The sequence below is a fragment of the Oncorhynchus kisutch genome, linkage group LG19, assembly GCF_002021735.2.
Source record: "Oncorhynchus kisutch isolate 150728-3 linkage group LG19, Okis_V2, whole genome shotgun sequence".
Classification (NCBI taxonomy): Eukaryota; Metazoa; Chordata; class Actinopteri; order Salmoniformes; family Salmonidae; genus Oncorhynchus; species Oncorhynchus kisutch.
The window spans coordinates 66,432,077-66,458,093 of NC_034192.2; positions in this window are offsets into that span (position 1 = coordinate 66,432,077).

The following is a 26,017-nucleotide window of genomic DNA, read 5'->3' on the forward strand; positions in this document are numbered from 1 at the left end:
CCAGGAGAGGGGTCAGAGGGCTAAACATGACAGTCCATCACATCTGGGTGTTATTCAACCCAGGAGAGGGGTCAGAGGGCTAAACATGACAGTCCATCACATCTGGGTGTTATTCAACCCAGGAGAGGGGTCAGAGGGCTAAACATGACAGTCCATCACATCTGGGTGTTATTCAACCCAGGAGAGGGGTCAGAGGGATAAACATGACAGTCCAACACATCTGGGTGTTATTCAACCCAGGAGAGGGGTCAGAGGGCTAAACATGACAGTCCATCACATCTGGGTGTTATTCAACCCAGGAGAGGGGTCAGAGGGCTAAACATGACAGTCCATCACATCTGGGTGTTATTCAACCCAGGAGAGGGGTCAGAGGGCTAAACATGACAGTCCATCACATCTGGGTGTTATTAAGGATAAAGTAAACATTGAAAACTTACTGAGATATAAATATAATTTTTGTTTGGGTGGGGGGGGACTGAAATAATTAAAACATGGAAACAAATCTTTTCCACATAGAATAGATAGCTACAGTAGCTACATCTTTTAAACATGTTTCGCCATGTTGTTGACACCACCAACAGCAACAGTATATGAATACACACAGACATAAAACCCTACTGTATCATAATGTCTGAGGCTGTTGTAGAATAACCAATGCCATCTCTGATTGGACCATATTAACCCCTATTAACCCCTATTAACCCCGATCACAACACTTTGATCGTCGGTGCCAGTATCTCAGAAAAGGCTCCTGTGGAGGAAAACAGCTCGTTGATAAAAAGAGGTCGGAAGAGAATTGGCAAGAATCGTTCAAGCTAACAGACGGGCCACAAACAGGTAAACAAACAGAGCAGTACAAACAGGTAAACAAACAGGTAAACAAACAGAGCAGAACAAACAGGTAAACAAACAGAGCAGTACAAACAGGTAAACAAACAGAGCAGTACAAACAGGTAAACAAACAGAGCAGAACAAACAGGTAAACAAACAGAGCAGAACAAACAGGTAAACAAACAGAGCAGTACAAACAGGTAAACAAACAGAGCAGTACAATCAGGTAAACAAACAGAGCAGTACAAACAGGTAAACAAACAGAGCAGTACAAACAGGTAAACAAACAGAGCAGTACAAACAGGTAAACAAACAGAGCAGAACAAACAGGTAAACAAACAGAGCATTACAAACAGGTAAACAAACAGGTAAACAAACAGAGCATTACAAACAGGTAAACAAACAGAGCAGAACAAACAGGTAAACAAACAGAGCAGTACAAACAGGTAAACAAACAGAGCAGTACAAACAGGTAAACAAACAGAGCAGTACAAACAGGTAAACAAACAGAGCAGTACAAACAGGTAAACAAACAGAGCAGTACAAACAGGTAAACAAACAGAGCAGTACAAACAGGTAAACAAACAGAGCAGAACAAACAGGTAAACAAACAGAGCAGAACAAACAGGTAAACAAACAGAGCATTACAAACAGGTAAACAAACAGGTAAACAAACAGAGCATTACAAACAGGTAAACAAACAGAGCAGAACAAACAGGTAAACAAACAGAGCAGTACAAACAGGTAAACAAACAGAGCAGAACAAACAGGTAAACAAACAGAGCAGTACAAACAGGTAAACAAACAGAGCAGTACAAACAGGTAAACAAACAGAGCAGTACAAACAGGTAAACAAACAGAGCAGTACAAACAGGTAAACAAACAGAGCAGTACAAACAGGTAAACAAACAGAGCAGAACAAACAGGTAAACAAACAGAGCAGTACAAACAGGTAAACAAACAGAGCAGTACAAACAGGTAAACAAACAGAGCAGAACAAACAGGTAAACAAACAGGTAAACAAACAGAGCAGAACAAACAGGTAAACAAACAGAGCAGAACAAACAGGTAAACAAACAGAGCAGTACAAACAGGTAAACAAACAGAGCAGAACAAACAGGTAAACAAACAGAGCATTACAAACAGGTAAACAAACAGGTAAACAAACAGAGCATTACAAACAGGTAAACAAAAAGGTAAACAAACAGAGCATTACAAACAGGTAAACAAACAGGTAAACAAACAGAGCATTACAAACAGGTAAACAAACAGGTAAACAAACAGAGCATTACAAACAGGTAAACAAACAGGTAAACAAACAGAGCAGAACAAACAGGTAAACAAACAGAGCAGTACAAACAGGTAAACAAACAGGTAAACAAACAGAGCAGAACAAACAGGTAAACAAACAGAGCATTACAAACAGGTAAACAAACAGAGGATCACAGTGGTGCGCAGAACAACATATCGGAAACGCACAACATGTCGGTCCTCGTCACGGCCAGACGACAACACCTGGGTTCACTTCTATCAGCTAAAAACAAGAACAAGTGTCTCCACTGGGCAGGCGAGGAGTGAGAAAAACATAGCCCGGGTTCCTGTTGTATCGTGTTGTATCGAGTCAGGATTTGGCTTAGGCAGCATGAGTCCGTGGTTCCATCCTGCCTGGTATCAACCGTACAGGCTGATGGCGGTGGTGTGATGGTGTGGGGAATGTTTTCCTGGCACAAGCTAAGTCGGTAACAACTGAGCAACGTTTGAATGACACACCTTGTAGAATACATGCCCTGAAGAACTCAGGCAGGAGGGCTCCAAATTGGTAATGTGTATCTAATAGTCTATATGTAGATGTGTACCTAATAGGCTATATCTAGATGTGTATCTAATAGTCTATATGTAGATGTGTACCTAATAGTCTATATGTAGATGTGTACCTAATAGTCTATATGTAGATGTGTACCTAATAGTCTATATGTAGATGTGTACCTAATAGTCTATATGTAGATGTGTACCTAATAGTCTATATGTAGATGTGTACCTAATAGTCTATATCTAGATGTGTACCTAATAGTCTATATCTAGATGTGTACCTAATAGTCTATATCGAGATGTGTACCCAATAAGTCTATTTGCGTCACTTTGAGAGCATGTCAGACAAGCACAGAGTACTCGGGCTGGAGAATTGGAACTGCTAAGTAGAAAACACATATAGAATACATCTAACCAGTAAAATCCCTCTCCAGGGATTACATAGAGACAGACTATAGAGAGACAGAGAGACAGAGAGACAGACTATAGAGAGACAGAGAGACAGACTACAGAGAGACAGACTACAGAGACAGACTACGGAGAGACAGAATATAGAGAGACAGACTATAGAGAGACAGACTACAGAGAGACAGACAGAGAGACAGACTACAGAGAGACAGACTACAGAGAGACAGACTACAGAGAGACAGACTACAGAGAGACAGAGAGACAGATTACAGAGAGACAGACTACAGAGAGACAGAGAGACAGATTACAGAGAGACAGACTACAGAGAGACAGACTACAGAGAGACAGACGATAGAGAGACAGACTATAGAGAGACAGACTACAGAGAGACAGACAGAGAGACAGACTACAGAGAGACAGAGAGACAGACTACAGAGAGACAGACTATAGAGAGACAGACTACAGAGAGACAGACTACAGAGAGACAGACAGAGAGACAGACTACAGAGAGACAGAGAGACAGACTACAGAGAGACAGACTACAGAGAGACAGAGAGACAGACTACATAGAGACAGACTATAGAGAGACAGACTGCAGAGACAGCGAGACAGACTACTGAGAGACAGACTACCGAGAGACAGACTACAGAGAGACAGACTACATAGAGACAGACTATAGAGAGACAGAGAGACAGACTATAGAGAGACAGAGAGACAGACTATAGAGAGACAGAGAGACAGACTACAGAGAGACAGACTACAGAGACAGACTACAGAGAGACAGAATATAGAGAGACAGACTACAGAGAGACAGAATATAGAGAGACAGACTATAGAGAGACAGACTACAGAGAGACAGACAGAGAGACAGACTACAGAGAGACAGACTACAGAGAGACATACTACAGAGAGACAGACTATAGAGAGACAGAGACAGACTACAGAGAGACAGACTACAGAGAGACAGACTATAGAGAGACAGACTATAGAGAGACAGACTACAGAGAGACAGACTATAGAGAGACAGAGATACAGATTACAGAGAGACAGAGAGATAGACTACAGATACAGACTACAGAGAGACAGACTACAGGGAGACAGACTACAGAGAGACAGACTATAGAGAGACAGAGAGACAGACTACAGAGAGACAGACTATAGAGAGACAGACTACAGAGAGACAGACTACAGAGAGACAGACTACAGAGAGACAGACTACAGAGAGACAGACTATAGAGAGACAGAGAGACAGACTACAGAGAGACAGACTACAGAGAGACAGACTATAGAGAGACAGACTATAGAGAGACAGACTACAGAGAGACAGACTATAGAGAGACAGAGATACAGATTACAGAGAGACAGAGAGATAGACTACAGATACAGACTACAGAGAGACAGACTACAGAGAGACAGACTATAGAGAGACAGACTACAGAGAGACAGAGAGACAGACTACAGAGAGACAGAGATACAGACTACATAGAGACAGAGAAACAGACTACATAGAGACAGAGAAACATACTACATAGAGACAGATAAACAGACTACATAGAGACAGAGAAACAGACTACATAGAGACAGAGAAACAGACTACATAGAGACAGAGAAACAGACTACAGTACTCTGCTCATAGGCACCATGCAGACAGATGAAATGACAGACTGAGTGGTTCTTTGATTTGAACTAGATACTTGAGACTATTACTCATTAACTTTTAAGACTTTAGCTGTAATAATTAAATGTTTATGTAAAATATTCATTATTGTATTTCCCTCTAAATTACAAAAACTAAACACCTGCAATGACAGTGCACTTTTATGAAGTCAGAATCATTGTCATTTGTTTGTTTGTTTTTCTTTGTTCCTGTGATTGGTTTATTTAATCTTCTTGTTTACTATGTGCTCCTGAAACAGCTCGGAGAAGGAGACAACGGCACATAGCCCTATTCATTTACAACAGGGACGGACTGGGATCAGAAGGAGACAACGGCACATAGCCCTATTCATTTACAACAGGGATGGACTGGGATCAGAAGGAGACAACGGCACATAGCCCTATTCATTTACAACAGGGACGGACTGGGATCAGAAGGAGACAACGGCACATAGCCCTATTCATTTACAACAGGGACGGACTGGGATCAGAAGGAGACAACGGGCACATAGCCCTATTCATTTACAACAGGGACGGACTGGGATCAGAAGGAGACAACGGCACATAAGCCCTATTAATTTACAACAGGGACGGACTGGGATCAGAAGGAGACAACGGCACATAGCCCTATTCATTTACAACAGGGACGGACTGGGATCAGAAGGAGACAACGGCACATAGCCCTATTCATTTACAACAGGGACGGACTGGGATCAGAAGGAGACAACGGCACATAGCCCTATTCATTTACAACAGGGACGGACTGGGATCAGAAGGAGACAACGGCACATAAGCCCTATTAATTTACAACAGGGACGGACTGGGATCAGAAGGAGACAACGGCACATAGCCCTATTCATTTACAACAGGGACGGACTGGGATCAGAAGGAGACAACGGCACATAGCCCTATTCATTTACAACAGGGACGGACTGGGATCAGAAGGAGACAACGGCACATAGCCCTGTTCATTTACAACAGGGACGGACTGGGATCAGAAGGAGACAACGGCACATAGCCCTATTCATTTACAACAGGGACGGACTGGGATCAGAAGGAGACAACGGCACATAGCCCTATTCATTACAACAGGGACGGACTGGGATCAGAAGGAGACAACAGCACATGGCCCTATTCATTTACAACAGGGACGGACTGGGATCAGAAGGAGACAACGGCACATAGCCCTATTCATTTACAACAGGGACGGACTGGAATCAGAAGGAGACAACGGCACATAGCCCTATTCATTTACAACAGGGACGGACTGGGATCAGAAGGAGACAACGGCACATAGCCCTATTCATTTACAACAGGGACGGACTGGGATCAGAAGGAGACAACGGCACATAGCCCTATTCATTTACAACAGGGACAGACTGGGATCAGAAGGAGACAACGGGCACATAGCCCTATTCATTTACAACAGGGACGGACTGGGATCAGAAGGAGACAACGGGCACATAGCCCTATTCATTTACAACAGGGACGGACTGGGATCAGAAGGAGACAACGGCACATAGCCCTATTCATTTACAACAGGGATGGACTGGGATCAAAAATACACTGGCCAGTTGTTGTCCTCAAGGTCCCTGTTATAAACCAAATAACCCCCAAATGAGATAATCACACTGGGTTAAACACACTGCGTTAAACACACTTGACTAAACACACCGGGTTAAAGATGGACCAGCCCATCTGGCATTAACCCGAAGTGCCCTTTGGCCAGTCTAGTCCTCAAAGTTAGCTCACCCCTGCCTGGCCCATAGCCCATATTACCAGGCCTTTCGACAGACTTCAGTGGTGGTGGTGGTGGTGGTGGGGTGGTGGTGGTGGTGGGGGGGTTATGGTATGAGCAGACAATAAGCTACGGACAACGATCAAAATGGCATTTTATCGATTGCAATTTGAATGCACAGAAATACCTTGACGAGATCCTGAGGCCCTTGTGAGGCCCCCTTTTTGTTTAAGATATCTGTGACCAACAGATGCATATCTGTATTCTCAGTCATGTGAAATCCATAGATTCGGGCCTAATGAATGTGTTTCAATTGAATGATTTCCTCATATACACTGTAATGTATACACTGTAATGTATACACTGTAGTGTATACACTGTAATGTATACACTGTAATGTATACACCGTAATGTATACACTGTAATGTATACACTGTAATGTATACACTGTAATGTATACACTGTAATGTATACACTGTACTGTATACACTGTAATGTATACACTGTAATGTATACACTGTAATGTATACACTGTACTGTATACACTGTAATGTATACACTGTAATGTATACACTGTAATGTATACACTGTACTGTATACACTGTAATGTATACACTGTAATGTATACACTGTACTGTATACACTGTAATGTATACACTGTAATGTATACACTGTAATGTATACACTGTACTGTATACACTGTAATGTATACACTGTAATGTATACACTGTAATGTATACACTGTAATGTATACACTGTAATGTATACACCGTAATGTATACACTGTAATGTATACACCGTAATGTATACACCGTAATGTATACACTGTAATTCAGTAGAATCTTTGGATTTGTTTTATGTTAGGTTTGTATTTCTGTTCTGTATAATATGAAGGAATTGGGGCTTTCATCATGTCCCGTCTGGTGAGTCATACAAACAGATAGCACACAGAGAGAGAGAGAGACAGAGAGACAGAGAGACAGAGAGACAGAGAGAGAGAGAAACAGGTCGACATACTAAATTACTGACTGAGTGATTGATTGAGTGATTGGGTGATTGATCGATCCTTTAAACCTTAATTTTGTGTCTGTCTGTCTGTCTGTCTGCCTGCCTGCCTGCCTGTCTGCCTGCCTGCCTGCATGCCTGCCTGCCTGCCTGCCTGCCTGCCTGCCTGCCTGCCTGCCTGCCTGTCTGTCTGTCTGCCTGTGATATTTAAGGTTAAAGTCAGAACCACAGTGAATCTGATAATCTATTTTAAGAAGTGATTCCGTAAATTGAATGAGAAGAACTCTGCCAACTCTGAGTGAACTAAAAGATTGGTGTTTTAAAACTGATTCAGCGGCCGCATTGCCTAGAGTAGACAAATGGCCCAATATTCTCTACATAGTGCACTACTTAGGGCCCAAAAGAGCCCTACACTATATGGGAATATGTAGGGAATAGGGTGCAAATTAAATCCTAGATATTTTGCTGTGGCTGATATGTATTCATTCCTTTCCAATTCTCATCTTTTTCCTTTTTGGAAGTCAAATCTACCAGCCAATGGGGCTGAAGTATCTACCAGCCAATGGAGCTGCAGTATCTACCAGCCATTGGGGCTGCAGTTGCAGCTCCCCCAGTCTCAATATCCACCAGCCAATGGGACTGCAGTAGCAGCTCCCCCAGTCTCAATATCCACCAGCCAATGGGGCTGCAGTAGCCGCTCCCCCAGTCTCAATATCCACCAGCCAATGGGCCTGCAGTAGCAGCTCCCCCAGTCTCAATATCCACCAGCCAATGGGGCTGCAGTAGCAGCAGCCCTGTGGCTGTGATAGTCTGGACAGCAGATCTGTGGCTGTGATAGTCTGGACACCAGATCTGTGGCTGTGATAGTCTGGACACCAGGTCTGTGGCTGTGATAGTCTGGACACCAGATCTGTGGCTGTGATAGTCTGGACACCAGATCTGTGGCTGTGATAGTCTGGACACCAGATCTGTGGCTGTGATAGTCTGGACACCAGATCTGTGGCTGTGATAGTTTGGACACCAGATATGTGGCTGTGATAGTCTAGACACCAGATCTGTGGCTGTGATAGTCTGGACAGCACCACTGTGGCTGTGATAGTCTGGACACCAGATCTGTGGCTGTGATAGTCTGGACACCAGTGTTGTGGCTGTGATAGTCTGGACACCAGATCTGTGGCTGTGATAGTCTGGACACCAGATCTGTGGCTGTGATAGTTAGGACACCAGATCTGTGGCTGTGATAGTCTGGACAGCAGCCCTGTGGCTGTGATAGTCTGGACACCAGATCTGTGGCTGTGATAGTCTGGACACCAGTGTTGTGGCTGTGATAGTCTGGACACCAGATCTGTGGCTGTGATAGTCTGGACACCAGATCTGTGGCTGTGATAGTTAGGACACCAGATCTGTGGCTGTGATAGTCTGGACAGCAGCCCTGTGGCTGTGATAGTCTGGACACCAGCGTTGTGGCTGTGATAGTCTGGACACCAGATCTGTGGCTGTGATAGTCTGGACACCAGCGTTGTGGCTATGATAGTCTGGACACCAGATCTGTGGCTGTGATAGTCTGGACACCAGCGTTGTGGCTGTGATAGTCTGGACACCAGATCTGTGGCTGTGATAGTCTGGACAGCAGCCCTGTGGCTGTGATAGTCTGGACAGCAGCACTGTGGCCGTGATAGTCTGGACACCACTGCTGTGGCTGTGATAGTCTGGACACCAGATCTGTGGCTGTGATAGTCTGGGTGCACCACTCTGGCTGTGATAGTCTGGACACCAGATCTGTGGCTGTGATAGTCTGGACACCAGATCTGTGGCTGTGATAGTTTGGACACCAGATCTGTGGCTGTGATAGTCTAGACACCCGATCTGTGGCTGTGATAGTCTGGACAGCACCACTGTGGCTGTGATAGTCTGGACACCAGATCTGTGGCTGTGATAGTCTGGACACCAGATCTGTGGCTGTGATAGTCTGGACACCAGATCTGTGGCTGTGATAGTCTGGACACCAGATCTGTGGCTGTGATAGTTTGGACACCAGATCTGTGGCTGTGATAGTCTAGACACCAGATCTGTGGCTGTGATAGTCTGGGTGCACCACTGTGGCTGTGATAGTCTGGACACCAGATCTGTGGCTGTGATAGTCTGGACACCAGATCTGTGGCTGTGATAGTCTGGACACCAGATCTGTGGCTGTGATAGTCTGGACACCAGATCTGTGGCTGTGATAGTCTGGACACCAGATCTGTGGCTGTGATAGTCTGGGTGCACCACTGTGGCTGTGATAGTCTGGACACCAGATCTGTGGCTATGATAGTCTGGACACCAGATCTGTGGCTGTGATAGTCTGGACACCAGATCTGTGGCTGTGATAGTCTGGACAGCAGCCCTGTGGCTGTGATAGTCTGGACAGCAGATCTGTGGCTGTGATAGTCTGGACACCAGATCTGTGGCTGTGATAGTCTGGACAGCAGCCCTGTGGCTGTGATAGTCTGGACACCACTGCTGTGGCTGTGATAGTCTGGACACCAGATCTGTGGCTGTGATAGTCTGGACACCAGATCTGTGGCTGTGATAGTCGGGACACCAGCGTTGTGGCTGTGATAGTCTGGACACCAGCGTTGTGGCTGTGATAGTCGGGACACCAGCGTTGTGGCTGTGATAGTCTGGACACCAGCGTTGTGGCTGTGATAGTCTGGACACCAGCGTTGTGGCTGTGATAGTCTGGACACCAGCGTTGTGGCTGTGATAGTCTGGACACCAGCGTTGTGGCTGTGATAGTCTGGACACCAGCGTTGTGGCTGTGATAGTCTGGACACCAGCGTTGTGGCTGTGATAGTCTGGACACCAGCGTTGTGGCTGTGATAGTCTGGACACCAGCGTTGTGGCTGTGATAGTCTGGACACCAGATCTGTGGCTGTGATAGTCGGGACACCAGCGTTGTGGCTGTGATAGTCTGGACACCAGCGTTGTGGCTGTGATAGTCTGGACACCAGCGTTGTGGCTGTGATAGTCTGGACACCAGATCTGTGGCTGTGATAGTCTGGACACCAGCGTTGTGGCTGTGATAGTCTGGACACCAGCGTTGTGGCTGTGATAGTCTGGACACCAGATCTGTGGCTGTGATAGTCTGGACACCAGATCTGTGGCTGAGATAGTCTGGACACCAGATCTGTGGCTGTGATAGTCTGGACACCAGATCTGTGGCTGTGATAGTCTGGGCACCAGCGTTGTGGCTGTGATAGTCTGGACACCAGCGTTGTGGCTGTGATAGTCTGGACACCAGCGTTGTGGCTGTGATAGTTTGGACACCAGATCACCACTGCTGTGGCTGTGATAGTCTGGACACCAGCGTTGTGGCTGTGATAGTCTGGACACCAGCGTTGTGGCTGTGATAGTCTGGACACCAGATCTGTGGCTGTGATAGTCTGGACACCAGATCTGTGGCTGTGATAGTCTGGACACCAGCGTTGTGGCTGTGATAGTCTGGACACCAGCGTTGTGGCTGTGATAGTCTGGACACCAGCGTTGTGGCTGTGATAGTCTGGACACCAGCGCTGTGGCTGTGCTAGTCTGGACACCAGCGTTGTGGCTGTGATAGTCTGGACACCAGATCTGTGGCTGTGTTAGTCTGGACACCAGCATTGTGGCTGTGATAGTCTGGACACCAGCGTTGTGGCTGTGATAGTCGGGACACCAGCGTTGTGGCTGTGATTGTCTGGACACCAGATCTGTGGCTGTGATAGTCTGGACACCAGCATTGTGGCTGTGATAGTCTGGACACCAGCGTTGTGGCTGTGATAGTCGGGACACCAGCGTTGTGGCTGTGATTGTCTGGACACCAGCGTCGTGGCTGTGATAGTCTGGACACCAGCGTTGTGGCTGTGATAGTCTGGACACCAGCGTTGTGGCTGTGATTGTCTGGACACCAGCGTCGTGGCTGTGATAGTCTGGACACCAGCGTTGTGGCTGTGATAGTCTGGACACCAGCGTTGTGGCTGTGATAGTCTGGACACCAGCGTTGTGGCTGTGATAGTCTGGACACCAGCGTTGTGGCTGTGATAGTCTGGACACCAGATCTGTGGCTGTGATAGTCTGGACACCAGCGTTGTGGCTGTGATAGTCTGGACACCAGATCTGTGGCTGTGATAGTCTGGACACCAGCCGTTGTGGCTGTGATAGTCTGGACACCAGCGTTGTGGCTGTGATAGTCTGGACACCAGCGTTGTGGCTGTGATAATCTGGACACCAGCGTTGTGGCTGTGATAGTCTGGACACCAGCGTTGTGGCTGTGATAGTCTGGACACCAGCGTTGTGGCTGTGATAGTCTGGACACCAGCGTTGTGGCTGTGATAGTCTGGACACCAGATCTGTGGCTGTGATAGTCTGGACACCAGCGTTGTGGCTGTGATAGTCTGGACACCAGCGTTGTGGCTGTGATAGTCTGGACACCAGCGTTGTGGCTGTGATAGTCTGGACACCAGATCTGTGGCTGTGATAGTCTGGACACCAGCATTGTGGCTGTGATAGTCTGGACACCAGCGTTGTGGCTGTGATAGTCGGGACACCAGCGTTGTGGCTGTGATTGTCTGGACACCAGCGTCGTGGCTGTGATAGTCTGGACACCAGCGTTGTGGCTGTGATAGTCTGGAAACCAGCGTTGTGGCTGTGATTGTCTGGACACCAGCGTCGTGGCTGTGATAGTCTGGACACCAGCGTTGTGGCTGTGATAGTCTGGACACCAGCGTTGTGGCTGTGATAGTCTGGACACCAGCGTTGTGGCTGTGATAGTCTGGACACCAGATCTGTGGCTGTGATAGTCTGGACACCAGCGTTGTGGCTGTGATAGTCTGGACACCAGATCTGTGGCTGTGATAGTCTGGACACCAGCGTTGTGGCTGTGATAGTCTGGACACCAGATCTGTGGCTGTGATAGTCTGGACACCAGATCTGTGGCTGTGATAGTCTGGACACCAGATCTGTGGCTGTGATAGTCGGGACACCAGCGTTGTGGCTGTGATAGTCTGGACACCAGCGTTGTGGCTGTGATAGTCGGGACACCAGCGTTGTGGCTGTGATAGTCTGGACACCAGCGTTGTGGCTGTGATAGTCTGGACACCAGCGTTGTGGCTGTGATAGTCTGGACACCAGCGTTGTGGCTGTGATAGTCTGGACACCAGCGTTGTGGCTGTGATAGTCTGGACACCAGCGTTGTGCTGTGATAGTCTGGACACCAGCGTTGTGGCTGTGATAGTCTGGACACCAGCGTTGTGGCTGTGATAGTCTGGACACCAGCGTTGTGGCTGTGATAGTCTGGACACCAGCGTTGTGGCTGTGATAGTCTGGACACCAGATCTGTGGCTGTGATAGTCGGGACACCAGCGTTGTGGCTGTGATAGTCTGGACACCAGCGTTGTGGCTGTGATAGTCTGGACACCAGCGTTGTGGCTGTGATAGTCTGGACACCAGATCTGTGGCTGTGATAGTCTGGACACCAGCGTTGTGGCTGTGATAGTCTGGACACCAGCGTTGTGGCTGTGATAGTCTGGACACCAGATCTGTGGCTGTGATAGTCTGGACACCAGATCTGTGGCTGAGATAGTCTGGACACCAGATCTGTGGCTGTGATAGTCTGGACACCAGATCTGTGGCTGTGATAGTCTGGGCACCAGCGTTGTGGCTGTGATAGTCTGGACACCAGCGTTGTGGCTGTGATAGTCTGGACACCAGCGTTGTGGCTGTGATAGTTTGGACACCAGATCACCACTGCTGTGGCTGTGATAGTCTGGACACCAGCGTTGTGGCTGTGATAGTCTGGACACCAGCGTTGTGGCTGTGATAGTCTGGACACCAGATCTGTGGCTGTGATAGTCTGGACACCAGATCTGTGGCTGTGATAGTCTGGACACCAGCGTTGTGGCTGTGATAGTCTGGACACCAGCGTTGTGGCTGTGATAGTCTGGACACCAGCGTTGTGGCTGTGATAGTCTGGACACCAGCGCTGTGGCTGTGCTAGTCTGGACACCAGCGTTGTGGCTGTGATAGTCTGGACACCAGATCTGTGGCTGTGTTAGTCTGGACACCAGCATTGTGGCTGTGATAGTCTGGACACCAGCGTTGTGGCTGTGATAGTCGGGACACCAGCGTTGTGGCTGTGATTGTCTGGACACCAGCGTCGTGGCTGTGATAGTCTGGACACCAGCGTTGTGGCTGTGATAGTCTGGACACCAGCGTTGTGGCTGTGATTGTCTGGACACCAGCGTCGTGGCTGTGATAGTCTGGACACCAGCGTTGTGGCTGTGATAGTCTGGACACCAGCGTTGTGGCTGTGATAGTCTGGACACCAGCGTTGTGGCTGTGATAGTCTGGACACCAGCGTTGTGGCTGTGATAGTCTGGACACCAGATCTGTTTCTGTGATAGTCTGGACACCAGCGTTGTGGCTGTGATAGTCTGGACACCAGATCTGTGGCTGTGATAGTCTGACCAGCGTGCTGTGATAGTCTGGACACCAGCTTTGTGGCTGTGATAGTCTGGACACCAGCGTTGTGGCTGTGATAGTCTGGACACCAGCGTTGTGGCTGTGATAGTCTGGACACCAGCGTTGTGGCTGTGATAATCTGGACACCAGCGTTGTGGCTGTGATAGTCTGGACACCAGCGTTGTGGCTGTGATAGTCTGGACACCAGCGTTGTGGCTGTGATAGTCTGGACACCAGCGTTGTGGCTGTGATAGTCTGGACACCAGCGTTGTGGCTGTGATAGTCTGGACACCAGATCTGTGGCTGTGATAGTCTGGACACCAGCGTTGTGGCTGTGATAGTCTGGACACCAGCGTTGTGGCTGTGATAGTCTGGACACCAGCGTTGTGGCTGTGATAGTCTGGACACCAGCGTTGTGGCTGTGATAGTCTGGACACCAGCGTTGTGGCTGTGATAGTCTGGACACCAGCGTTGTGGCTGTGATAGTCTGGACACCAGCGTTGTGGCTGTGATAGTCTGGACACCAGCGTTGTGGCTGTGATAGTCTGGACACCAGATCTGTGGCTGTGATAGTCTGGACACCAGATTGTGGCTGTGATAGTCTGGACACCAGCGTTGTGGCTGTGATAGTCTGGACACCAGCGTTGTGGCTGTGATAGTCTGGACACCAGCGTTGTGGCTGTGATAGTCTGGACACCAGCGTTGTGGCTGTGATAGTCTGGACACCAGCGTTGTGGCTGTGATAGTCTGGACACCAGCGTTGTGGCTGTGATAGTCTGGACACCAGCGTTGTGGCTGTGATAGTCTGGACACCAGCGTTGTGGCTGTGATAGTCTGGACACCAGCGTTGTGGCTGTGATAGTCTGGACACCAGATCTGTGGCTGTGATAGTCTGGACACCAGCGTTGTGGCTGTGATAGTCTGGACACCAGATCTGTGGCTGTGATAGTCTGGACACCAGCGTTGTGGCTGTGATAGTCTGGACACCAGATCTGTGGCTGTGATAGTCTGGACACCAGATCTGTGGCTGTGATAGTCTGGACACCAGATCTGTGGCTGTGATAGTCTGGACACCAGATCTGTGGCTGTGATAGTCTGGACACCAGATTGTGGCTGTGATAGTCTGGACACCAGATCTGTGGCTGTGATAGTCTGGACACCAGATCTGTGGCTGTGATAGTCTGGACACCAGATCTGTGGCTGTGATAGTCTGGACACCAGCGTTGTGGCTGTGATAGTCTGGACACCAGATCTGTGGCTGTGATAGTCTGGACACCAGCGTTGTGGCTGTGATAGTCTGGACACCAGATCTGTGGCTGTGATAGTCTGGACACCAGATCTGTGGCTGTGATAGTCTGGACACCAGATCTGTGGCTGTGATAGTCTGGACACCAGATCTGTGGCTGTGATAGTCTGGACACCAGATCTGTGGCTGTGATAGTCTGGACACCAGATCTGTGGCTGTGATAGTCTGGACACCAGATCTGTGGCTGTGATAGTCTGGACACCAGATCTGTGGCTGTGATAGTCTGGACACCAGATTGTGGCTGTGATAGTCTGGACACCAGCGTTGTGGCTGTGATAGTCTGGACACCAGATCTGTGGCTGTGATAGTCTGGACACCAGCGTTGTGGCTGTGATAGTCTGGACACCAGATCTGTGGCTGTGATAGTCTGGACACCAGATCTGTGGCTGTGATAGTCTGGACACCAGATCTGTGGCTGTGATAGTCTGGACACCAGATCTGTGGCTGTGATAGTCTGGACACCAGATCTGTGGCTGTGATAGTCTGGACACCAGATCTGTGGCTGTGATAGTCTGGACACCAGATCTGTGGCTGTGATAGTCTGGACACCAGATCTGTGGCTGTGATAGTCTGGACACCAGATCTGTGGCTGTGATAGTCTGGACACCAGATCTGTGGCTGTGATAGTCTGGACACCAGATCTGTGGCTGTGATAGTCTGGACACCAGATCTGTGGCTGTGATAGTCTGGACACCAGATCTGTGGCTGTGATAGTCTGGACACCAGATCTGTGGCTGTGATAGTCTGGACACCAGATCTGTGGCTGTGATAGTCTGGACACCAGATCTGTGGCTGTGATAGTCTGGACACCAGATTGTGGCTGTGATAGTCTGGACACCAGCGTTGTGGCTGTGATAGTCTGGACACCAGCGTGTGGCTGTGATAGTCTGGACACCAGCGTTGTGGCTGTGATAGTCTGGACACCAGCGTTGTGGCTGTGATAGTCTGGACACCAGCGTTGTGGCTGTGATAGTCTGGACACCAGCGTTGTGGCTGTGATAGTCTGGACACCAGCGTTGTGGCTGTGATAGTCTGGACACCAGCGTTGTGGCTGTGATAGTCTGGACACCAGCGTTGTGGCTGTGATAGTCTGGACACCAGCGTTGTGGCTGTGATAGTCTGGACACCAGCGTTGTGGCTGTGATAGTCTGGACACCAGCGTTGTGGCTGTGATAGTCTGGACACCAGATCTGTGGCTGTGATAGTCTGGACACCAGCGTTGTGGCTGTGATAGTCTGGACACCAGATCTGTGGCTGTGATAGTCTGGACACCAGCGTTGTGGCTGTGATAGTCTGGACACCAGCGTTGTGGCTGTGATAGTCTGGACACCAGATCTGTGGCTGTGATAGTCTGGACACCAGCGTTGTGGCTGTGATAGTCTGGACACCAGCGTTGTGGCTGTGATAGTCTGGACACCAGCGTTGTGGCTGTGATAGTCTGGACACCAGCGTTGTGGCTGTGATAGTCTGGACACCAGCGTTGTGGCTGTGATAGTCTGGACACCAGCGTTGTGGCTGTGATAGTCTGGACACCAGCGTTGTGGCTGTGATAGTCTGGACACCAGCGTTGTGGCTGTGATAGTCTGGACACCAGCGTTGTGGCTGTGATAGTCTGGACACCAGATCTGTGGCTGTGATAGTCTGGACACCAGCGTTGTGGCTGTGATAGTCTGGACACCAGCGTTGTGGCTGTGATAGTCTGGACACCAGCGTTGTGGCTGTGATAGTCTGGACACCAGCGTCTGTGGCTGTGATAGTCTGGACACCAGCGTTGTGGCTGTGATAGTCTGGACACCAGCGTTGTGGCTGTGATAGTCTGGACACCAGCGTTGTGGCTGTGATAGTCTGGACACCAGCGTTGTGGCTGTGATAGTCTGGACACCAGATTGTGGCTGTGATAGTCTGGACACCAGATTGTGGCTGTGATAGTCTGGACACCAGCGTTGTGGCTGTGATAGTCTGGACACCAGATCTGTGGCTGTGATAGTCTGGACACCAGCGTTGTGGCTGTGATAGTCTGGACACCAGCGTTGTGGCTGTGATAGTCTGGACACCAGCGTTGTGGCTGTGATAGTCTGGACACCAGATTGTGGCTGTGATAGTCTGGACACCAGCGTTGTGGCTGTGATAGTCTGGACACCAGCGTTGTGGCTGTGATAGTCTGGACACCAGATCTGTGGCTGTGATAGTCTGGACACCAGCGTTGTGGCTGTGATAGTCTGGACACCAGCGTTGTGGCTGTGATAGTCTGGACACCAGATTGTGGCTGTGATAGTCTGGACACCAGATCTGTGGCTGTGATAGTCTGGACACCAGCGTTGTGGCTGTGATAGTCTGGACACCAGCGTTGTGGCTGTGATAGTCTGGACACCAGCGTTGTGGCTGTGATAGTCTGGACACCAGCGTCTGTGGCTGTGATAGTCTGGACACCAGCGTTGTGGCTGTGATAGTCTGGACACCAGCGTTGTGGCTGTGATAGTCTGGACACCAGCGTCGTGGCTGTGATAGTCTGGACACCAGCGTTGTGGCTGTGATAGTCTGGACACCAGATTGTGGCTGTGATAGTCTGGACACCAGCGTTGTGGCTGTGATAGTCTGGACACCAGATTGTGGCTGTGATAGTCTGGACACCAGATCTGTGGCTGTGATAGTCTGGACACCAGATTGTGGCTGTGATAGTCTGGACACCAGATCTGTGGCTGTGATAGTCTGGACACCAGATTGTGGCTGTGATAGTCTGGACACCAGATCTGTGGCTGTGATAGTCTGGACACCAGATTGTGGCTGTGATAGTCTGGACACCAGCGTTGTGGCTGTGATAGTCTGGACACCAGCGTTGTGGCTGTGATAGTCTGGACACCAGATCTGTGGCTGTGATAGTCTGGACACCAGCGTTGTGGCTGTGATAGTCTGGACACCAGATTGTGGCTGTGATAGTCTGGACACCAGCGTTGTGGCTGTGATAGTCTGGACACCAGCGTTGTGGCTGTGATAGTCTGGACACCAGCGTTGTGGCTGTGATAGTCTGGACACCAGCGTTGTGGCTGTGATAGTCTGGACACCAGCGTTGTGGCTGTGATAGTCTGGACACCAGATCTGTGGCTGTGATAGTCTGGACACCAGCGTTGTGGCTGTGATAGTCTGGACACCAGCGTTGTGGCTGTGATAGTCTGGACACCAGCGTTGTGGCTGTGATAGTCTGGACACCAGCGTTGTGGCTGTGATAGTCTGGACACCAGCGTTGTGGCTGTGATAGTCTGGACACCAGCGTTGTGGCTGTGATAGTCTGGACACCAGCGTTGTGGCTGTGATAGTCTGGACACCAGCGTTGTGGCTGTGATAGTCTGGACACCAGATCTGTGGCTGTGATAGTCTGGACACCAGATCTGTGGCTGTGATAGTCTGGACACCAGCGTTGTGGCTGTGATAGTCTGGACACCAGATCTGTGGCTGTGATAGTCTGGACACCAGCTGTGGCTGTGATAGTCTGGACACCAGATTGTGGCTGTGATAGTCTGGACACCAGCGTTGTGGCTGTGATAGTCTGGACACCAGATCTGTGGCTGTGATAGTCTGGACACCAGCGTTGTGGCTGTGATAGTCTGGACACCAGATCTGTGGCTGTGATAGTCTGGACACCAGATCTGTGGCTGTGATAGTCTGGACACCAGATTGTGGCTGTGATAGTCTGGACACCAGCGTTGTGGCTGTGATAGTCTGGACACCAGATCTGTGGCTGTGATAGTCTGGACACCAGATCTGTGGCTGTGATAGTCTGGACACCAGCGTTGTGGCTGTGATAGTCTGGACACCAGCGTTGTGGCTGTGATAGTCTGGACACCAGCGTTGTGGCTGTGATAGTCTGGACACCAGATCTGTGGCTGTGATAGTCTGGACACCAGCGTTGTGGCTGTGATAGTCTGGACACCAGCGTTGTGGCTGTGATAGTCTGGACACCAGCGTTGTGGCTGTGATAGTCTGGACACCAGCGTTGTGGCTGTGATAGTCTGGACACCAGCGTTGTGGCTGTGATAGTCTGGACACCAGCGTTGTGGCTGTGATAGTCTGGACACCAGCGTTGTGGCTGTGATAGTCTGGACACCAGATCTGTGGCTGTGATAGTCTGGACACCAGCGTTGTGGCTGTGATAGTCTGGACACCAGATCTGTGGCTGTGATAGTCTGGACACCAGCGTTGTGGCTGTGATAGTCTGGACACCAGATCTGTGGCTGTGATAGTCTGGACACCAGCGTTGTGGCTGTGATAGTCTGGACACCAGCGTTGTGGCTGTGATAGTCTGGACACCAGCGTTGTGGCTGTGATAGTCTGGACACCAGATCTGTGGCTGTGATAGTCTGGACACCAGCGTTGTGGCTGTGATAGTCTGGACACCAGCGTTGTGGCTGTGATAGTCTGGACACCAGATCTGTGGCTGTGATAGTCTGGACACCAGCGTTGTGGCTGTGATAGTCTGGACACCAGCGTTGTGGCTGTGATAGTCTGGACACCAGATCTGTGGCTGTGATAGTCTGGACACCAGCGTTGTGGCTGTGATAGTCTGGACACCAGATCTGTGGCTGTGATAGTCTGGACACCAGCGTTGTGGCTGTGATAGTCTGGACACCAGATCTGTGGCTGTGATAGTCTGGACACCAGCGTTGTGGCTGTGATAGTCTGGACACCAGCGTTGTGGCTGTGATAGTCTGGACACCAGCGTTGTGGCTGTGATAGTCTGGACACCAGATCTGTGGCTGTGATAGTCTGGACACCAGCGTTGTGGCTGTGATAGTCTGGACACCAGCGTTGTGGCTGTGATAGTCTGGACACCAGCGTTGTGGCTGTGATAGTCTGGACACCAGCGTTGTGGCTGTGATAGTCTGGACACCAGCGTTGTGGCTGTGATAGTCTGGACACCAGCGTTGTGGCTGTGATAGTCTGGACACCAGCGTTGTGGCTGTGATAGTCTGGACACCAGCGTTGTGGCTGTGATAGTCTGGACACCAGATCTGTGGCTGTGATAGTCTGGACACCAGATTGTGGCTGTGATAGTCTGGACACCAGCGTTGTGGCTGTGATAGTCTGGACACCAGATCTGTGGCTGTGATAGTCTGGACACCAGATCTGTGGCTGTGATAGTCTGGACACCAGCGTTGTGGCTGTGATAGTCTGGACACCAGCGTTGTGGCTGTGATAGTCTGGACACCAGCGTTGTGGCTGTGATAGTCTGGACACCAGATCTGTGGCTGTGATAGTCTGGACACCAGCGTTGTGGCTGTGATAGTCTGGACACCAGCGTTGTGGCTGTGATAGTCTGGACACCAGCGTTGTGGCTGTGATAGTCTGGACACCAGCGTTGTGGCTGTGATAGTCTGGACACCAGCGTTGTGGCTGTGATAGTCTGGACACCAGCGTTGTGGCTGTGATAGTCTGGACACCAGCGTTGTGGCTGTGATAGTCTGGACACCAGATCTGTGGCTGTGATAGTCTGGACACCAGCGTTGTGGCTGTGATAGTCTGGACACCAGATCTGTGGCTGTGATAGTCTGGACACCAGCGTTGTGGCTGTGATAGTCTGGACACCAGATCTGTGGCTGTGATAGTCTGGACACCAGCGTTGTGGCTGTGATAGTCTGGACACCAGCGTTGTGGCTGTGATAGTCTGGACACCAGCGTTGTGGCTGTGATAGTCTGGACACCAGCGTTGTGGCTGTGATAGTCTGGACACCAGCGTTGTGGCTGTGATAGTCTGGACACCAGCGTTGTGGCTGTGATAGTCTGGACACCAGCTGTGGCTGTGATAGTCTGGACACCAGCGTTGTGGCTGTGATAGTCTGGACACCAGCGTTGTGGCTGTGATAGTCTGGACACCAGCGTTGTGGCTGTGATAGTCTGGACACCAGCGTTGTGGCTGTGATAGTCTGGACACCAGCGTTGTGGCTGTGATAGTCTGGACACCAGATCTGTGGCTGTGATAGTCTGGACACCAGCGTTGTGGCTGTGATAGTCTGGACACCAGCGTTGTGGCTGTGATAGTCTGGACACCAGATCTGTGGCTGTGATAGTCTGGACACCAGATCTGTGGCTGTGATAGTCTGGACACCAGATCTGTGGCTGTGATAGTCTGGACACCAGCGTTGTGGCTGTGATAGTCTGGACACCAGATCTGTGGCTGTGATAGTCTGGACACCAGATCTGTGGCTGTGATAGTCTGGACACCAGATCTGTGGCTGTGATAGTCTGGACACCAGATCTGTGGCTGTGATAGTCTGGACACCAGATCTGTGGCTGTGATAGTCTGGACACCAGATCTGTGGCTGTGATAGTCTGGACACCAGATCTGTGGCTGTGATAGTCTGGACACCAGATCTGTGGCTGTGATAGTCTGGACACCAGATCTGTGGCTGTGATAGTCTGGACACCAGATCTGTGGCTGTGATAGTCTGGACACCAGATCTGTGGCTGTGATAGTCTGGACACCAGATCTGTGGCTGTGATAGTCTGGACACCAGATCTGTGGCTGTGATAGTCTGGACACCAGATCTGTGGCTGTGATAGTCTGGACACCAGATCTGTGGCTGTGATAGTCTGGACACCAGATGTGGCTGTGATAGTCTGGCTGTGATAGTCTGGACACCAGATCTGTGGCTGTGATAGTCTGGACACCAGATTGTGGCTGTGATAGTCTGGACACCAGATCTGTGGCTGTGATAGTCTGGACACCAGATTGTGGCTGTGATAGTCTGGACACCAGATCTGTGGCTGTGATAGTCTGGACACCAGATCTGTGGCTGTGATAGTCTGGACACCAGCGTTGTGGCTGTGATAGTCTGGACACCAGCGTTGTGGCTGTGATAGTCTGGACACCAGCGTTGTGGCTGTGATAGTCTGGACACCAGCGTTGTGGCTGTGATAGTCTGGACACCAGCGTTGTGGCTGTGATAGTCTGGACACCAGCGTTGTGGCTGTGATAGTCTGGACACCAGATCTGTGGCTGTGATAGTCTGGACACCAGCGTTGTGGCTGTGATAGTCTGGACACCAGCGTTGTGGCTGTGATAGTCTGGACACCAGCGTTGTGGCTGTGATAGTCTGGACACCAGATCTGTGGCTGTGATAGTCTGGACACCAGCGTTGTGGCTGTGATAGTCTGGACACCAGATCTGTGGCTGTGATAGTCTGGACACCAGCTGTGATAGTCTGGACACCAGCGTTGTGGCTGTGATAGTCTGGACACCAGATCTGTGGCTGTGATAGTCTGGACACCAGATCTGTGGCTGTGATAGTCTGGACACCAGATCTGTGGCTGTGATAGTCTGGACACCAGATCTGTGGCTGTGATAGTCTGGACACCAGCGTTGTGGCTGTGATAGTCTGGACACCAGCGTTGTGGCTGTGATAGTCTGGACACCAGATTGTGGCTGTGATAGTCTGGACACCAGATCTGTGGCTGTGATAGTCTGGACACCAGATCTGTGGCTGTGATAGTCTGGACACCAGCGTTGTGGCTGTGATAGTCTGGACACCAGATCTGTGGCTGTGATAGTCTGGACACCAGCGTTGTGGCTGTGATAGTCTGGACACCAGCGTTGTGGCTGTGATAGTCTGGACACCAGATCTGTGGCTGTGATAGTCTGGACACCAGATCTGTGGCTGTGATAGTCTGGACACCAGATCTGTGGCTGTGATAGTCTGGACACCAGATCTGTGGCTGTGATAGTCTGGACACCAGATCTGTGGCTGTGATAGTCTGGACACCAGATCTGTGGCTGTGATAGTCTGGACACCAGCGTTGTGGCTGTGATAGTCTGGACACCAGCTGTGGCTGTGATAGTCTGGACACCAGATCTGTGGCTGTGATAGTCTGGACACCAGATCTGTGGCTGTGATAGTCTGGACACCAGATCTGTGGCTGTGATAGTCTGGACACCAGATCTGTGGCTGTGATAGTCTGGACACCAGATCTGTGGCTGTGATAGTCTGGACACCAGATCTGTGGCTGTGATAGTCTGGACACCAGATCTGTGGCTGTGATAGTCTGGACACCAGATCTGTGGCTGTGATAGTCTGGACACCAGATCTGTGGCTGTGATAGTCTGGACACCAGATCTGTGGCTGTGATAGTCTGGACACCAGATCTGTGGCTGTGATAGTCTGGACACCAGATCTGTGGCTGTGATAGTCTGGACACCAGCGTTGTGGCTGTGATAGTCTGGACACCAGATCTGTGGCTGTGATAGTCTGGACACCAGCGTTGTGGCTGTGATAGTCTGGACACCAGCGTTGTGGCTGTGATAGTCTGGACACCAGATCTGTGGCTGTGATAGTCTGGACACCAGCGTTGTGGCTGTGATAGTCTGGACACCAGATCTGTGGCTGTGATAGTCTGGACACCAGATCTGTGGCTGTGATAGTCTGGACACCAGATCTGTGGCTGTGATAGTCTGGACACCAGATCTGTGGCTGTGATAGTCTGGACACCAGATCTGTGGCTGTGATAGTCTGGACACCAGATCTGTGGCTGTGATAGTCTGGACACCAGATCTGTGGCTGTGATAGTCTGGACACCAGATCTGTGGCTGTGATAGTCTGGACACCAGATCTGTGGCTGTGATAGTCTGGACACCAGATCTGTGGCTGTGATAGTCTGGACACCAGATCTGTGGCTGTGATAGTCTGGACACCAGATTGTGGCTGTGATAGTCTGGACACCAGATCTGTGGCTGTGATAGTCTGGACACCAGCGTTGTGGCTGTGATAGTCTGGACACCAGATCTGTGGCTGTGATAGTCTGGACACCAGATCTGTGGCTGTGATAGTCTGGACACCAGATCTGTGGCTGTGATAGTCTGGACACCAGCGTTGTGGCTGTGATAGTCTGGACACCAGCGTTGTGGCTGTGATAGTCTGGACACCAGCGTTGTGGCTGTGATAGTCTGGACACCAGATCACCACTGCTGTGGCTGTGATAGTCTGGACACCAGCGTTGTGGCTGTGATAGTCTGGACACCAGCGTTGTGGCTGTGATAGTCTGGACACCAGCGTTGTGGCTGTGATAGTCTGGACACCAGCGTTGTGGCTGTGATAGTCTGGACACCAGCGTTGTGGCTGTGATAGTCTGGACACCAGCGTTGTGGCTGTGATAGTCTGGACACCAGCGTTGTGGCTGTGATAGTCTGGACACCAGCGTTGTGGCTGTGATAGTCTGGACACCAGATCTGTGGCTGTGATAGTCTGGACACCAGCGTTGTGGCTGTGATAGTCTGGACACCAGATCTGTGGCTGTGATAGTCTGGACACCAGCGTTGTGGCTGTGATAGTCTGGACACCAGCGTTGTGGCTGTGATAGTCTGGACACCAGATCTGTGGCTGTGATAGTCTGGACACCAGCGTTGTGGCTGTGATAGTCTGGACACCAGCGTTGTGGCTGTGATAGTCTGGACACCAGCGTTGTGGCTGTGATAGTCTGGACACCAGCGTTGTGGCTGTGATAGTCTGGACACCAGCGTTGTGGCTGTGATAGTCTGGACACCAGCGTTGTGGCTGTGATAGTCTGGACACCAGCGTTGTGGCTGTGATAGTCTGGACACCAGCGTTGTGGCTGTGATAGTCTGGACACCAGCGTTGTGGCTGTGATAGTCTGGACACCAGATCTGTGGCTGTGATAGTCTGGACACCAGCGTTGTGGCTGTGATAGTCTGGACACCAGCGTTGTGGCTGTGATAGTCTGGACACCAGCGTTGTGGCTGTGATAGTCTGGACACCAGCGTCGTGGCTGTGATAGTCTGGACACCAGCGTTGTGGCTGTGATAGTCTGGACACCAGCGTTGTGGCTGTGATAGTCTGGACACCAGCGTTGTGGCTGTGATAGTCTGGACACCAGCGTTGTGGCTGTGATAGTCTGGACACCAGATCTGTGGCTGTGATAGTCTGGACACCAGATCTGTGGCTGTGATAGTCTGGACACCAGCGTTGTGGCTGTGATAGTCTGGACACCAGATCTGTGGCTGTGATAGTCTGGACACCAGCGTTGTGGCTGTGATAGTCTGGACACCAGCGTTGTGGCTGTGATAGTCTGGACACCAGCGTTGTGGCTGTGATAGTCTGGACACCAGATCTGTGGCTGTGATAGTCTGGACACCAGCGTTGTGGCTGTGATAGTCTGGACACCAGCGTTGTGGCTGTGATAGTCTGGACACCAGATCTGTGGCTGTGATAGTCTGGACACCAGCATTGTGGCTGTGATAGTCTGGACACCAGCGTTGTGGCTGTGATAGTCTGGACACCAGATCTGTGGCTGTGATAGTCTGGACACCAGATCTGTGGCTGTGATAGTCTGGACACCAGCGTTGTGGCTGTGATAGTCTGGACACCAGCGTTGTGGCTGTGATAGTCTGGACACCAGCGTTGTGGCTGTGATAGTCTGGACACCAGATCTGTTGCTGTGATAGTCTGGACACCAGCATTGTGGCTGTGATAGTCGGGACACCAGCGTTGTGGCTGTGATTGTCTGGACACCAGCGTCGTGGCTGTGATAGTCTGGACACCAGCGTTGTGGCTGTGATAGTCTGGACACCAGCGTTGTGGCTGTGATAGTCTGGACACCAGCGTTGTGGCTGTGATAGTCTGGACACCAGCGTTGTGGCTGTGATAGTCTGGACACCAGATCTGTGGCTGTGATAGTCTGGACACCAGCGTTGTGGCTGTGATAGTCTGGACACCAGATCTGTGGCTGTGATAGTCTGGACACCAGCGTTGTGGCTGTGATAGTCTGGACACCAGATCTGTGGC